This window comes from Xenopus laevis, chromosome 4L (assembly GCF_017654675.1).
Source record: "Xenopus laevis strain J_2021 chromosome 4L, Xenopus_laevis_v10.1, whole genome shotgun sequence".
Classification (NCBI taxonomy): Eukaryota; Metazoa; Chordata; class Amphibia; order Anura; family Pipidae; genus Xenopus; species Xenopus laevis.
The window spans coordinates 121954010-121969960 of NC_054377.1; the positions used below are offsets into that span (position 1 = coordinate 121954010).

The following is a 15951-nucleotide window of genomic DNA, read 5'->3' on the forward strand; positions in this document are numbered from 1 at the left end:
TCAAAACAGAAGTGAAAAGTAAAATTGGCACAATCTGTAAATGATACAGTGTTACAAAAAAATAAAGACACTGGATTAGTACTTTAGCACATGAGCTTACGTCTCAGAATTCAATTCACTAATGTTTATTGCCACATTATTAAACTGTATTTTTTTGTTACCTAAGGTAACATAACTATGCATTTCACTCAAATTTAAAAAAGTTTTTATTAAAAATATGCTAATTGTTTCATACCAGAGCACAGACACACTGTATACAGTAGAACCCCCTATTACATTTTGCAGAGGGCCAGATCTGGGAAAATGTAATATCAAGGAAAAGTATTTTGCATAATATACAGTTGGGACCACAGAAAAACACTGTAAAATGTGGGGAAACTTAAAATAAGGTGATGTTTAAGTGAGGTTTTACTGTGTACAGATACCTGGCTTTTTCACTCTACAGGTACCTGGCTTTTCACTGAATAACATCAAGTCTGACCTAGAGTTAGTCTTTGTTATTACAGGTATATGATCTATTATCCTTGGGGCCTGGACTCTCGAGATAAGAAATATTTTCTATAATTCTCCATATCTTTAAAGTCTGATAAAATAAATAAATAATTAAACCCAATAGAATTGTGTTGCCACCATTATTGATTCATTCAGCTTTGTTACCATCTAGTACAAGCTACTGTTTTATTATTACAGAGAAAAAGGAAATCATTTTTAGAATTATTTCCTTGTAATCAACTCTATGGGAGATGCCCTTCATTTAAAGGGGACCCGTCACCCAAAAAAAAATATTAATACATTAATTAATATTAATTAAACTGTATAAATTATTAGAATTTTGTTTCCTTCAGATTGGGATGTCCTAATTATAGCAAGTAGGTAGGAGCCATTTTGTGGACACTGTTATTAAGGCAAGAATTGCATCATCTCAGAATCTTGTTTGTGCTACAGAACCGGGGACCTGATGTTCAACCCCATGCACTGGTTACACAATTAAATGGTTAAGGCATAGAGGAGGGGCAGGCAATATTTGATTGACAGCTGAGATTTTGTAAATGCGTTTACAACACCTATGAACGCTTTAATTAAAAAAAAAGAATTTGGATTTCATGTTTAATTTGAAAAGGGCTTTTTTATACAGTTTTTTTATGTCTGGGTGACAGGTCCACTTTAATCTGAGCTTCCTGGATAATGGGTTCCTGGATAAGGGACGCAATACTTGTATAACTAAAATACCAGGAGTAATGATATAGTGTAGTCATCATATAATTATGTCAGAGATGATAGCTTTAATAACCTCTAAGTGCCGATTGCCACTGCTCTATAGTAAATCTCTGGGCCACTGAGTTGTAGGAGAGTTAGTACTTTACATAACTACATAACCTTGTGTTTGTGAATCAAATACAAAATCACACATCACCATCTGAGGGCCATATTTATCAAGCTGTGTATTAATTAAAATTGTCATAAAAGCAAACAGTCGCTCAGAAGTGCTGAGTAAAAACAGCATTTACCCATCACAGATTTTTTTACACCACAATTTACTTGCAGACTAAATTTTTTTCAATTGACATTAATGGTTTTCACAATATGGTGTATAATAATGGTGTAAATATGCCAATAAGAGATAATATTCGCCTTTATAAATATGCCATCTATGTTACTCCAATTTTAACCATTTTCCAACATTTTACACAATCTGATAAATTGGCCCCTTAGTGTGTTATAGAGCAGCCTATTCTAAACAGATTTTCAGTTTATTATTTTGCATGGTTTTTTTTTCTTTTTTTATTATCTCTTTTATTTATTTATATTCAACAATAATGCAAACATACAATGCTAATTGTTAGCAGTATATTGTAATATTTAACTTCAAAGGGTAGGGGATGTTAGTACGGGAAGTCAAAGAGTTACAAGTTTGCAAATATCCTGCCAGTACAGCCTATCATACCAGATATTGGCATATTTGTTATCTCATATAGTTTTCTTATACATATTCCATTGTGTTCTATATGTTTGTCCAATTTGCCTGCCAATAAAGCCTTTAAATATATTTTGCATGTTTTTTAAGTTAGTATACCTATTTCCCTTCTATGTTATTATTTTTTTTATTTCTTATCTTTTTGTTTGAGACCCTCTACTATTCCTTTTCCATTCTGACCTTGCTGCCTAACTGCTTAGGTAACTTACCCCTAGCAACCAAATCCCAGTTAATATTCCAACCCAAAAACCACAGGACATAAAAATGTAAATACTTTTAAAGAAACACTAACAAGAAAACAAATTGAACACTGTGTTAGAAAACTGCTACACTGTACTCAAAGTTCATTCTTAGGTGACCTACCCCTTTAAAACAGTTTCCAAACTCCAATCGAGGCTGGAGTAGTGAAACTCAAATCGATATAAGATAGATGCAAATTATTTTGGGCGTGTTCAAATGATACTTAAAAAAAAAAACTCTTGCAATGCAGTTTCATTTTAAATCAGCCTAAAATAAAATCCAAATATTGTAAAGGCAAATAAGGGAGAGCAGCCCACTCCTACTAACAACACACTAACATGCCCTATTATTTTTATTTGTAGTAATGTTTTGCATAAATATATTATTCTTTTTTTTTTTACCAACCCCTGGGGACGTCTTGGCAGCTAACGATTATTAATTTTTATTTAATTCACTTTTTTTCCTCTTGTTTTGCCTACGAAATTATAATTATATGGAAATAATGGGGGGAAAAGTTAATCTTAATGGAAATAAAAAAAAAATAAGAAAGAGATGAATCTATACAGAAGAAAATCATATAGTAGCAATTGTGTGCCCATAAAATAGCAGCTGCAAACAGCATGGAGAGATTTGTCAGCAGTGCCACCAGTGTAACAGGGCACAGCACACAGACTGTGGGGGCTGACTCTATAGAAGAAGGAAAATAACATGAAGTATGGATTGTAGTCCATGCACAAGGAGGCATTCCATTGCCATTTTCCCTGCTATTCTGTGCACAGTAATTGTTGGGAGGAATATTGCTCAGACTCACATAGACACATTATGCTGAGTTTGCATGAAGTTGTTGATCTTAATGTGTTCTTATTGTTATTGTGGCTTTCCTCCTGCCAGTGGCTAAAATGTGCAGAAAGTGAAGGGGGGCAATGGGCAGCCCAATAGATCTATATTGCCAGGTAGACAAATGTCCATGCACTGCTGCTAAAGTGCAGCCAGCTGCCCCCTCCCATGCACACACATATACACAACATCCTCCTACAGGGACACAGTCTTGCAAACTTGGGAAGCTCTTAAAAAACCTCTGAGCCCACACAAAGGCAAGAAACCGGCCCCAGCAGGTAGCCCAGACTCTCCCCTGTCTAAGGAGACCCGTTGCTAAGCTTTTTCTTACCCGTCCGGACTTTTTCCAGGCAGATTTGCAGGGCCCGGTGCGCTGCTCTCTTCCCCTCTGCTTCTCAGCTATTCACCCCCCACCGCTGCTCACTGCCTCATTCCAATATGGCACATCGGCAGCCATTGCGCATGCGCACCACTCTCCTCTCTCGAGCTCACACAGTCTGCCTTCTTTAATTTTTGGGGCTTTTTAACTCTTCCTCCACCCACTTTCTCAGCATTCTTTCGCCACTATCTTCTTTCAGCCTCCCCTATATATTTTGTTTTACTTTTCTCTGTCAAATGAACTGACAATCTAGCACCTGTCTATACATGCATTGTTGTTATTGATTACTTAGAAGCTGAGAGCAGATTTAATTCTTCACATGTAAATGTGACAATACAAATAAATATGCTTTGCATATCCTCTCAATCTTTATATCATGGATTTTTGTTTTTTCTATAACATTTCCTGGACATTTTTTGTTATAAAATCACCACAGAGGAGCCTTTCCCAAAAAGATCACTAATTTGCACCTTTATTACACATAATTAAAGTCATAAAACTGAAGGCAAATATTTAGTGAACTGTATAAAATCCTAAGTAAAAATAGTATTTGGTTTAAACTCTGAAAAAACAATATTATACTGCCTTCATCTGCCTAGGAGGGAATATAAATATGGCTCTAATATAAGTACAGTCAGCAAGTGAACTGCTGCTCCTCCCCAAGTACAAGCAAAAAAAAAAAGCAGATCTGTTTAGATGAAATTTGCAAGGCTTGTCTTTTGGGCAAGCTGGGAGAATCAGTTTTCTTTAGCTTCTCACTTCCTGGCGAGGAATTTGTTCTCTTCTGTGAATGACACACACATCAGGAAATGAGTGCAAGAAAAATGACTTCCCCATGACTTCTGACAAAGAAAAACTACAAGCAGCACATGTGTTTAAAGCCCTGTCAAGGTAAGGGAAGCTTTTTTTTTTTTTATCTCTTATGTTTTGCAATAACATTTTTTGTGGAGTTATTAGCTATTTTTAACTGAACAGTTTGTCAGGATTTAAAAAAAAAAAAAAAAAAATGCTCTGTATTTGAATTTACACCTATATATAAACATTTTCGCAAGGTTTTTGTGATTAAAAAATGTGCAAAAAAATGCTTATGCTGCAAATTAATCATGAATATCTATGTATCAGTGTGATAAATGTGCCCAAGAGGCCTTTAAACCATTACACCCCCCTCCTTTTTATATACAGGTATAGAGTATCTTGTTTTATATGAATGTGCCATAGAGTTCCCTATACTATGTTCTCTAGTCTGCACAGCTGCAGGACAGTTTGGCACTTTGTCACTGGTATTACTAAAAGCTGAGGGATAAATAATGTAATTTTTGGTTTAATGATTCTGGAAGGACTGGCTCAAAAAGTAAAAAACGAAGTCGCTCCCGTCACGATTTTCTGCGTGACTGCCGGTACCGGAGAGTCTTGTTGAAGCGTTTTCGTCTACTGTTGTGTTGGGCTTGTACGAATTGAGATTACTTGCTGGGACGCTGGCGTCCTGAGGTCGCGGAGAGGGCCCTAATCCTGTTCAGGCCTCTCCATTTTCTCTTTCTCAGGAGAGTTAATTAAAAAATTGCTCCAAAAGGTGGATAAACTAAATAGGGAGGACCTAATAAAGGGCAAGGAAAGGAAACAGATAGGAGAAGAAAACAACTGTACATTTATCACAACATATAATCTACATGCCAAAGAAGTGAGAAAAATCATTACCAGACATTGGAATATCCTAAGAAGAGATGAACAATTGATAGGAAAATTCCAGAGAAACCTTTAGGTATTACTCAATCCTGGATTTGTATTTTCCACATTGGAGCATGTGAGCCAACCCAGAAGGGAACGGAGATCTGCTAATACTACGGGCATTATATTGCATTATCGTTTTGTGAGCAGGCAATTTGGCCATATGGTGGTGGAAAAGGATTGGATGTAAAGGAATCTTGCATCGCCATTAAGAGTGGAAGGTTTAAAGGGGAACTACACCCAAAAATAGATCCTGAGACCAGGTGCTCTCGCAATATTTAACGATAATGCACTAATTTTTGGTTTTGTTTATTTCTCTGTTGCCAAAGTTGTGGTCCATATATAATTTTTGGAGATTTCTGCTGACTGCAGCTGAACGTTTCGGTTCAAATACAAGAACCTTCCTCAGGTGGGGTACCCCACCTGAGGAAGGTTCTTGTATTTGAACCGAAACGTCGAATAATTTTTTTACCACTTTTTGCATCAATAAGTCCTGTGTTGTGCGGTTCATTCGGATTGGTCTGTATATATATATATATATATATATATATATATATATATTATATAAACATTCTTAGATTGTAAGCTCTTGAGAAGGGCCCTCTCCCTATTGTGTCCTTACAATATTTAGTTGTAACTGTAATTCAATCCTGGTAAAATGTTTGTTTTTTGCAGGTATGGAACCTAATATCCTGAATGCTCGGGACCTGGGGTATTCCAAATATAGGGTCTTTTCATAATTTGGATCATCATACCTTAAGTCTGCTAAAAATATTTCAAATATTAAAGAGCAACTATCATGAAATTTAAAATGTAATATAAGCTTCATCAAACTAAATTAAGAATTTTTTTAAACATAATCAATTATATTCTGACCCATTTCTGAAATAATCAAGTTACTTTTCACTCTCCACCTAAGCATCTGTTTCTCTTCATTCTCTCTCTTCATGCAGGAGTTGGGAGTCTGATTTTGAATGACAGTTAGATCCAATGTATCTTTTATGGGTGGGGTTCTTTTGCCTAGAAGATGTATCAGAGCTCACTCTTTTAAATCCACCAGAAATTCTGTCTCTCTACATGCAAGATTTGTTCCAACTACATTTAAGTTGTTAGATTTTGTTTGTGCTGGAATCAGTAATGTTATTTATTTATTTACCATGTACTGTAATGCATGCAGAAATAGACATTGTGAGTTAAGTCAGACTTATTATTTTTAGTAGGGAGCACAATATCATATGTGTGGATGAATGAAATGATGTACATCAGGAGATTATATATTTTTGTGGATAATAGGAATCTATTCAGGGTGTGACTCATTATTAAGATGAAGCAGATTTCAACTGTGACTTTGCAGAATATAGAAATATGCTTGTGACATATCAAAATCTTATTTATAGCACATTATATATGTTCTAAAGAGATTGTACATCTAGATCACAGTACTGCACAGGGCACTCTGAAACCATTAAGAAAAACATTTAAAAAAAGCATTACTGTTCAATAAGTCACTACAATCATATTCCTTATTTGCAGAGGCTCCCAGATGGTGGGGTAGGTTTCAGATAGCAGCCCCGTGGATACCAATGTGCATTATAAATCCAGTATATAAAGCTTGCATAAAATTATAAAATATTATGCATATAGTTTACTGAAAAAAATGTAACTATACTTATATATAAAATACTGCATTTTTATAGGGTTTCCTGTAGACACCACAGAGATACAAGAGAAGACATATGTGATTTAGTTCTGTGTTACTCCTAATTTATTGTCCCATGGCACCTAATACTGCATAGATTGTGAGAAAGCGTATATTATTTTTCCTGGTACTGAAAGAGACATTTGGGACTTAATATGGCCCCTCTCCTTTCCAATTAACTCCAAAAATAATTAGTTACTATAGTAGGGTTACCTGCCCCCTGTGCAATACTTCATAAAAGCCAACATAAATTGTAACAAGTTCTTATTTCTGTGGCTGATGTTTAACATTATTTATAAATGCCCCTTTAACTTGTAGTTCATGCACTACTTGGAATATTCTGATAACTCATACAAAGTATGCATTTGAAATCACCCTTAAAAATCCCCATACACTGGACCATGGGCATAATTCTTGTTTGTTTTGCAGTTATAGGCCTTCTCAAGCCGTTTCACCCAGACCTTACAGGCACTGTTTGAAGTTTTGGTTAGGGTTAGAGGTGTCTACAGAAGCTTTCATCTACATTTTAGCATTTTCTCCCCTGACAAAAAAAAACAGAAAAGAAAATCCTTTAAGAGACAAAATATGGCAAGTGACAAGTCAGCTCAGGTCTCACCAGACTCATTCACCAGTGCAACTGGTCTCTCAGTTTGAGTTTGTGATGACAATACTGAGCTAACTCACTAGTGATGTACTGAATTTATAATTTATGGAATACACCTGCATAAGATTTTGCTCAATAACCAACCAAATCTGGACCCTCAGTTGCATATGCATAATTGCATGATTTGCATAATATGTAAACAAAAAATTGAGTTGTCAGTTTAGAGTCACATGACTTTAAAGTTTTGGTTATGCCAAGTACTCACAGTTCAGCCCAATACAAATCCCCAATATGTACTGAATATTGGATTTAGTGCATTTCTATAATTAACAGATAAAACAATACTGTAAAACACATTCCCATAAATTTCTAGGCAAGGAGGTATCTGGGCCCATTATAAACCAATTACAAGTTTTTCATTTTGGGGTGAGTAGTGCCTTTTGTACCAGAGGAGTACATGTTCAACATTTGTGCTGTGTTGCCCTTGCATAAACTGTGCATTCATTTAAAGCAGAGCAAAATCATATAGTGTGATGTCAGTGCAGCTAATGCATATTTACGCCATTGTACACTACATCAGGGCACACAGATATCTGACTGGGTCTGACTAATCTAAGAGGGTAGGAAGTGACAAAGCAAAGAAATTGAAAGGGCATGGAAAACTCCTACAGAAGGTTGTAAAAAGCCTGCTGCCATTGCAGGTACATAGCATGACAATGTGATGGTTAGCATCTCTATTTATATGTTGCTGTGAAATATGTTGCCTCTTTAGAAATAAATGCTAATAATAATAATACTAATAATTGCTGCTTGTCATCACTGAAGTTTCACACAAACAGTAACATAGTAACATATACTATGTATGCAGTATAAAAAAACATTTTACCTCTTGAGTTCCCCTGGTGCTAAATAAATTAATAAAAAAGACGTTCGAGCCGTATGGACCCACCACTAATCCCTACACCCAAAAGGAGATAAATATAGTGTTAAGCATCAAAACAATGAAATGTTGTTATTTCGTTTCTCTTAAATGTTATTTGACTTTTTAATATATTTTATTAAAATGTTACAACTGTAGTATAAGACTGAATTCTACTGATATAAAAACGATAAAACTCTCTCTTCAATAAATAAATCATAAAAATAATAATGTCTATATTTTATTTTATCATATTCTTATATAGCAGGTAAAATGTTTCCCAGCATCCTTTGTGGCAGTGTGTATGATATATACATATATAGCAGTCTTATGTTATCTATCTGTGTGTGTAGGTTGGATGTAAAACCTTTTTCTTGGGAGATTGTGTTTAATCCAGTCGTGTCTGATTCTGCCCTTGAACTGAGCTGCTCTCCTTTCCACTATGAATTAAATGCACACACATATATTCATATATATTTGTATGATCAAGTCAACAGTCTGATATAGTAAAACCAGGGAAACAAGAATCCAAAATGGCTGCTGGAAGCAGAAAGGTGCAGATGAAAGTCAGTCAGAATGTGCTGGCAGTAAGTGTAAAAACTTCCAGTAACTGTCAGTGATTCAGAAAAGGCTGAGCCTGCAGGAAGAGCAAGGAAATAGCGCAGTGCATATTTGGCTGCCACGGGGAAGGAGCCTCTTTCCGTGTGAAGGAGTTTTCCGACATTTCTACTGATGAGAAAACAAGTTTAGCTATTATAGAGTTAAATCTCCCTGTGAAGCTCTGCTGCCAGACTTCGAGAATTCTTCTCCTGTTGCTTTCTTTGTGCTTTGTACTTAGTCCTGTGATATACATGTTATGTTGGCTGGCATTTTTTTCACCTGCTGCAGATCCAGCACCCAGGAAGTTGCCTCCTTGGCACAGCCTGACCATAGGAGATATGCTGCTAAATACACACCAAGCCATGTACGCTGAGCCTGGCACATGGGGAATAGGCATTCATAGTCTGGTTTTTACAGAGATGTTGTAGTTATTTTTCTCTTCTCTGCTACTTTAAGTAATTTAAAAGTTTAACATTAACCCTACCAGGGACAAATACTCTGTATATGGCTGTTTTTTGTGGGTTTTCTTTGCTAGCCAGAGGTCAGTACCCTTCCCAGCAATTTGCGAGTGTGGGGTCACCTTTCAACTAACTTTTAGTATAGTGCTATTCCGAGACAATTTGCAAATGGTTTTCATTTTTTATTATTTGAGTTATTTTTTTTAAATTATTTAGCTCTTTGTTCAGCAGCTCTCCAGTTCGGAATTTCAGCAGCTATTTGGTTGCTAGGGTCCACTTTAACCTAGCAGCCAGGAAATGGTTTGAAAGAGAGGTAGAAACATGAATACAGGAAAGCCTAAATAGAAAGATTAGTAATAAAAAGTAACCGTAACAATAAAATTGTACCCTCGTAGAGAAATAGTTTTTGGCTGCTGGGGTCAATAAACCCTATTTGAAAGCTGTAAAGAATAAGAGCATGGCAAATAATTCAAAAACTATGAAAAATGAAGACCAGTTGAAAAGCTGCTAAAAATAGGTCATTTAAACCATACTGAAAGTTAACCTGAAGTTACACCACCCCTTTAAAACACTCGTACTTGAAAAAAAGAAATGTACACATTACCATGTAATCTGTTGTCACTATAGATTTTTAGAAAGAGGCAGGTCATTCCTGTACACAGAATATAGGCAACTTGATTTTTTCTTTTTTGGTTTTTTTTTTGTTTTAATTTCTTATCTTTTTCTTTTTTATTGTTTTTCTTTTTGCATTCCATGAAAGTTATTTGATACATGTATAACATTTGGTATTTTTGTGAAATTCTGGATATGCTCTTATATAACTATGGATCACTGTAACGGTGATTAATATCTACATGATAAGTATATGATTTTCACATGTTATCATATGATGTATTATATGAATTTATTATAAAAACTGAAAACCAATAAAAATTTATTGAGAAAAAAGAAAATGGGTCGCAGTCTGTATCACTTTTTGTGATAAATAAGGATATTCACAGAGCAGTTTGAAACCTTTATGCAGGGCCCAGGACTCAATGTTCTATTCAAACCAAATTCCTCTACCAACTCATGTTGTTGCAGTTGACTCACTAAAATAGCTGTGAGACATGGGTAAAATCATTCAGCAGTGACATGTGCAAAGACCATAACACACCGTAAAGGCAGCACTGGCAATTAGATTTGACAGTCAGCCTTTTTTGCCCTTGCAATAAAACTTCTAAAAATGATGCACTCTTTTGTTTTAGTCTTCAGTATTAGGCATGACCAGCAAAACTAGAAATCCTGTACTCTGGGAGGGCAGCAGTGAAAAGAGCAAAACATTACACTGTGTTATGGAGTAACACTTCATTGTGCCTAATAGTGCTGTATTGTGCATCTTGTGGACCATTTTGATAGGTACTAGTGCTCCATGCATGGACCCAAAAAGATGCAATTTTGTGCCTCTTAGTTCTCTAGCACTAGCAATATGAATAGGAGAAATTGACCCTAATGGCTTATATTAAATAAACAAGTTTTGATTCAAAATTATAATATATGGGGTGGGTTAGTTACCCTTAAACAAAGTTCATACCCCAAACCCATTAGCAAGACAAGAAAGACCCACTACAGTTTTAAAATATGCAATTTTGTGAACAAAAAGTGTTCCAGCATTTATTAGGAGTGCTGGAGAAATATTTAAAAAATTTAGGAATGAAAATATCCATTTATAGGGATACAAACACAAGTTGGTATCCCTTTAAATGAAAATTTCTGCTATGACATTCCCAGGATCAGATATCTTTGGATTTACACTATTATTTTTTAAATGTTTTATTTAGGAAATTTAGGAATGATAATATTAATTTAAATGGATAATAACACAACTCTGACATTTCTGCTATGACATTCCCAGGATCAGATATTCTTGGTCTGGCACTGTTATTTTTTTTTTAAATACCTTATTTCCAGGGCTATAACCACCTATCTTTCAAGCCGCAGTCATAAGGGAGCCCTGTAAGTCAGATTGTTCACTATTTTCTCTATAGGAGTTTGCAGCAGCCCAACTTCAACAAAGCATGGAGATAACAAGCCCTCGTACTGAATGGACAGACAACAAACGAGGGACCTTACAAGGTTTTGGATACTTTTTCATGTTCCCTTCACATGTTCAAATCACCCAATCTCTTGGAACAGCAGGAAATGAAAAGCAGTGGCAACTGCATTTAGCATCACTTCTGGCCGAAAGACAGGAATTGCCCATAAGGACCGATAATTGTCCAACCTCTAACTTTAAAGGAGAACCACAGAGCGATCCTCTTCCAGCTTCTTCTTTCTTCAAATTTTGGTTTTGGTGCTCCCTGGAACTGGAAGAACCCCGGGCTGGTGCAGTTTTCTGTTGATAGAAGCACCGGCCTGGGGTTTCAGGTAAGTCAATACAATCACTTGGGGGTGCCTAACATTTGGCATCCCCAAGTGCACAAAGACGTTCCTTCTCTTTCAAAGTGGACCTGTCACCCAGACATAAAAAGCTGTATAATAAAAGTCCTTTTCAAATTAAACATGAGATCCCATTTCTATTTTTATTAAAGCATTCATAGCTGTTGTAAACTCATTTAAAAATGTCAGCTGTCAATCAAATATTGCTGCCCCTCCTCTATGCTTTAGGCATAGAGGCGGAGCAGGCAGGTACTGTCACTTTCCATTCAGCACTTCCTAGTGCTTTCCCCACATTCTCCCTGTTCTCTTAACCATTTAATTGTGTAGCCAGGGCATGGGGGTGGACATCAGGTCCCCCATTCTGGTGTAAAAACAAGATTTTGAGATGATGCAAGGCTTGTCCTCATAACAGTGTCCACAAAATAACTCCTGACTGCTTGTTATAATTATGAATTCCCAGACTAAAGGAAAAAAGATTCAAATAATTTATATAATGATAGTAATAATTTTGCTTGACTAATGTGATAAAATATGATTCTGAATATGTTTTTTGGGCGACAGGCCCCCTTTTTCAGACTTTTCTACCTCAAAAATAGAGAGTAATAACAGACTTGCCATCCACCAGATAGCAGGATCTGGGGATGGTACAGAAGACATGTATAAAAAGTGTCATTGTCCCTTTAATATTAAAGGGCTGTCTCATTTCAGAAGTAGCTGCTTTTTTGATTGTAATTTACAGGTAAACTCATGTGTATTGAACTGTGACTGTGACATCAGTACTGAGTACAGTCACCCCCAGTGTTGAGTGTGTCCATTGTTCTATAACAATTCCTACTAATCCTAAATTACTCATACTTCCCCTGCATGTTACATGGAAATCGGAGATCTGTTACTTTATGTATGGAGTGTTTTATTATACCTTTGCATTATTCTTCATCAGTCCTTTCTTTGCTATAGCTCCCTCTGCAAGTCATGCATATATTATATATATATTTTAAGTCTTATATAAACTTCCTACTCTGTAACCCACAGTTCCAAACACATCCCTGACACTTTGCAAGGCTCATTGTTGTTTCTCGCATTTCTGTAGGGTCAAGGTGTTCTGTTTTATACGCTTCAACCTAACACTTAGAACCACAGTGTGTTATAGTGATGGGTTTCCATGACAACCATCTCTGCTGAGGAGTGATCAGATGCAAGGCACTCACACACACACACAGAAAATATCTATCTGGGTTTTTGCTGTGTGTGTTTGGAGTGTTTAGCTATTAGCACAAATCCTCGGTGTGACTTTTGCATGTAACAAAGGCTTTAGAAGAAGCTGCAAGCATTATTATTTTATTTACACATGAATAAATTGACAGTATAACTACTAGTTTTAAATTAGATCTGACATATATGTGTATTTTATTTATACTGGGATCCAATTTGAAAATTACAACCAAGAAAGATTTCAGATTTATTTTTTTATTGTATTGGCTTTTTTAATGACAGGCTATATAATGAATTTTACGCAGACATGCTAGGAGCTACTATAGGCACAGCTGTCTCTGAACATTCCTCAGGGCAGAACCATTTGTTGGGGGGGGGGCTGTTTCTCTGAATTCCTGTTACTTATTTAATAAGACACTAGTCCACCAGTATGGAGAAAAAAAATTATTCTGCCACAGATGTACGTTAGAGAAATCCTCTGATTGGTTGTGAGTGATAATCCCTGTACAAGCAATGGTAGATAGCTGAACTCACTAATATTTCCAGATAGGGCGCCAGTTGTATGTGATAATCCAGTGAGGAGAATACAATGGTGATGCTTTGGTAATTTATTGATTTACCTAGAGCAAAACATATGCAGGAATTTAGGGTAATGCTGGAGAATATTAGAGGTCAAAATGAAATGCTCTCACCAGGTATGATGTCTGTAACAGAAAGGAAGTACACAGGACCCTGGGACAGGATGTGATGTCACAAAGGGAGGAGAGCAAAGCAATGGTTAAAGCAGTGCTACGCAATATGTTGGCGCTATATAAATACATGTTAATAATAATAAAATGGAAATTAACATAATACATTCAGAGGCACATAATAAGAATGACCACAGGGTGGCAGCACTACATAACAGTAATAATAAGATAATGCAGTTACAGCCAATTATAATTAAATGAAAGAAATAAAGGCTGGAACAGCACACTCCCCGTCTGAAATCCTAGGATTTCAATATATATGGAAACATGAATGTCCATGAATGTTCAATCAAATACTGGAACCTGAAAGACAAAGGCAAAACAAAGAAAGCACTTAAACTGAAAATGATGGACAGGAACAGTCAAAATGTCTGGAGTTTTCTGGTTCCTAGGAATAGTCCGGAGATGGACGACTGAATGGAAGAAAAGTTCCTCAAGTAAATGTCATTCCTCAACGGGTAAGAGAAGAACAATCTCGGATGCAGGCCTGATGAAGGACTTGGGATCGCCTTGTTTTGCGATGGTCACTCCCACCTTGCGAACCTTGCCGTCTTCACTGGCGAAGATTTTTGAGATGAGACCCATGGGCCAGGAATTTCTTTCCACCTTCTGGTCTTTCATGAGAACAAGATCTCCTATTTGTAAGTTTGGCTTGACCTGTTGCCACTTCCTACGTGCTTGAAGAAGAGTTAAGTACTCCTTTTTCCACCTGCTCCAGAAACAGTTGGCCAGATGTTGAACGTGTTTCCACTGTTTCAGATATAGGTTACCAGTAGAAGACTCTTCAGGTGGATTAGGAACAGATCCAAACTTCTGAGTGAGAAGAGTTGCTGGAGTGAGAATGGCAGGGGATTCTGGATCCATAGATACAGGTACAAGAGGTCTTGAGTTGACAATAGCAGATACCTCAGCTAGGAAGGTAGTCAAAGTCTCATGGGTGAGCCTTGAGAAGTTTGAGTTCATAAGCATACAGTCCAATATTCTGCGGGTGATGCCTATCATTCTTTCCCATGAACCGCCCATATGAGAGGCATGAGGGGGGTTAAAGATCCATGTACAACCATTATTGGCTAAGTAGTCTTGAACTGGATTAGAGTCAATTTGCAACTCTCTGCAGGCACCTATGAAGTTGGTACCGCAGTCAGATCTTATTTGCTTTACTGGTCCTCTGATGGCGAGGAATCGTCTTAAAGCATTGATGAAGCTTGAAGCGTCCATGGATACTATTACTTCAATATGTATAGCGCGTACACTTAAGCACGTAAACAACACTGCCCATCGCTTGCTTTCTGCATGACCACCTCTGGTCCTACGTGCAGTGACTGTCCATGGCCCGAAGACATCCAGACCAACATAAGTAAACGGTGGTTCGGTGCTTGTCCTATCAACTGGCAAATCAGACATTTGTTGATGTTGCAGTTTCCCTCTTGCTTTACGACATTTAATGCAATGGTGAATTATATGAGCGATCTGTCTTTTTGCTCCCACTATCCAAAGACCTGCGGCTCTTAAAGCGCCCTCAGTAAAATGTCGGCCTTGATGTTGGATTCTTTCATGATAATGTCGTATCAGCAGTGTAGTAACATGGTGATTGGCAGGAATAATGAGGGGATTCATTTCTGAAATCTCTAACTTAGCCTTGTTTAGGCGACCACCAACTCTCAGCATGCCATGATCATCAATTACTGGTTTCAAGTTGACAATGGGACTGCTTTTTGGTACATCTTGCTTGTCATGTATACATTTCAGTTCCATTCTAAAGGCAGTCTGCTGTACATTACGTATCACAAGCAATTCACTTAGAACAATATCTTCTGCTGTGAGAGGTTTATGGCACATGTGCCAGCTGCGACATCCAGTGTTATGCTTCTTAGCAAGAAAACAATGAACAATATGGATTAACCTTGCAATGGTGTGAACGAGTCTTGACCATCTGGAGAAGCGTTCAAAGCGATGACAGCCCAAGCCAGTCCTCTTTTCAGACTTGGTGACAAGGGTACTAACTTCAGGCCGAATCTCTGGATCTTCATGAGGGTCTTGGAGACTGAAGACATCTTGAGTAGGAGTTTCTTCATTCTGGTTCAGCAGAAACTCTGGACCTGTTAACCAAGAAGAATTTGCAGAGACTCTACCAGA

General features: G+C 36.9%; 1 protein-coding gene across 1 annotated transcript in view; it reads right to left on the minus strand.

Annotated features, from left to right (window-relative positions):
• sfmbt1.L (Scm like with four mbt domains 1 L homeolog) overlaps nucleotides 1–3610 on the minus strand; it is a 45813-nt gene extending 42203 nt beyond the window's left edge. Inside the window, exon 1 of the mRNA XM_018258908.2 lies at nucleotides 3384–3610. The gene's annotated coding sequence lies outside the window, so the exon portion shown is untranslated. The remainder of the gene's footprint in view (nucleotides 1–3383) is intronic.
• Between the last annotated feature and the right edge of the window lie 12341 nt (nucleotides 3611–15951).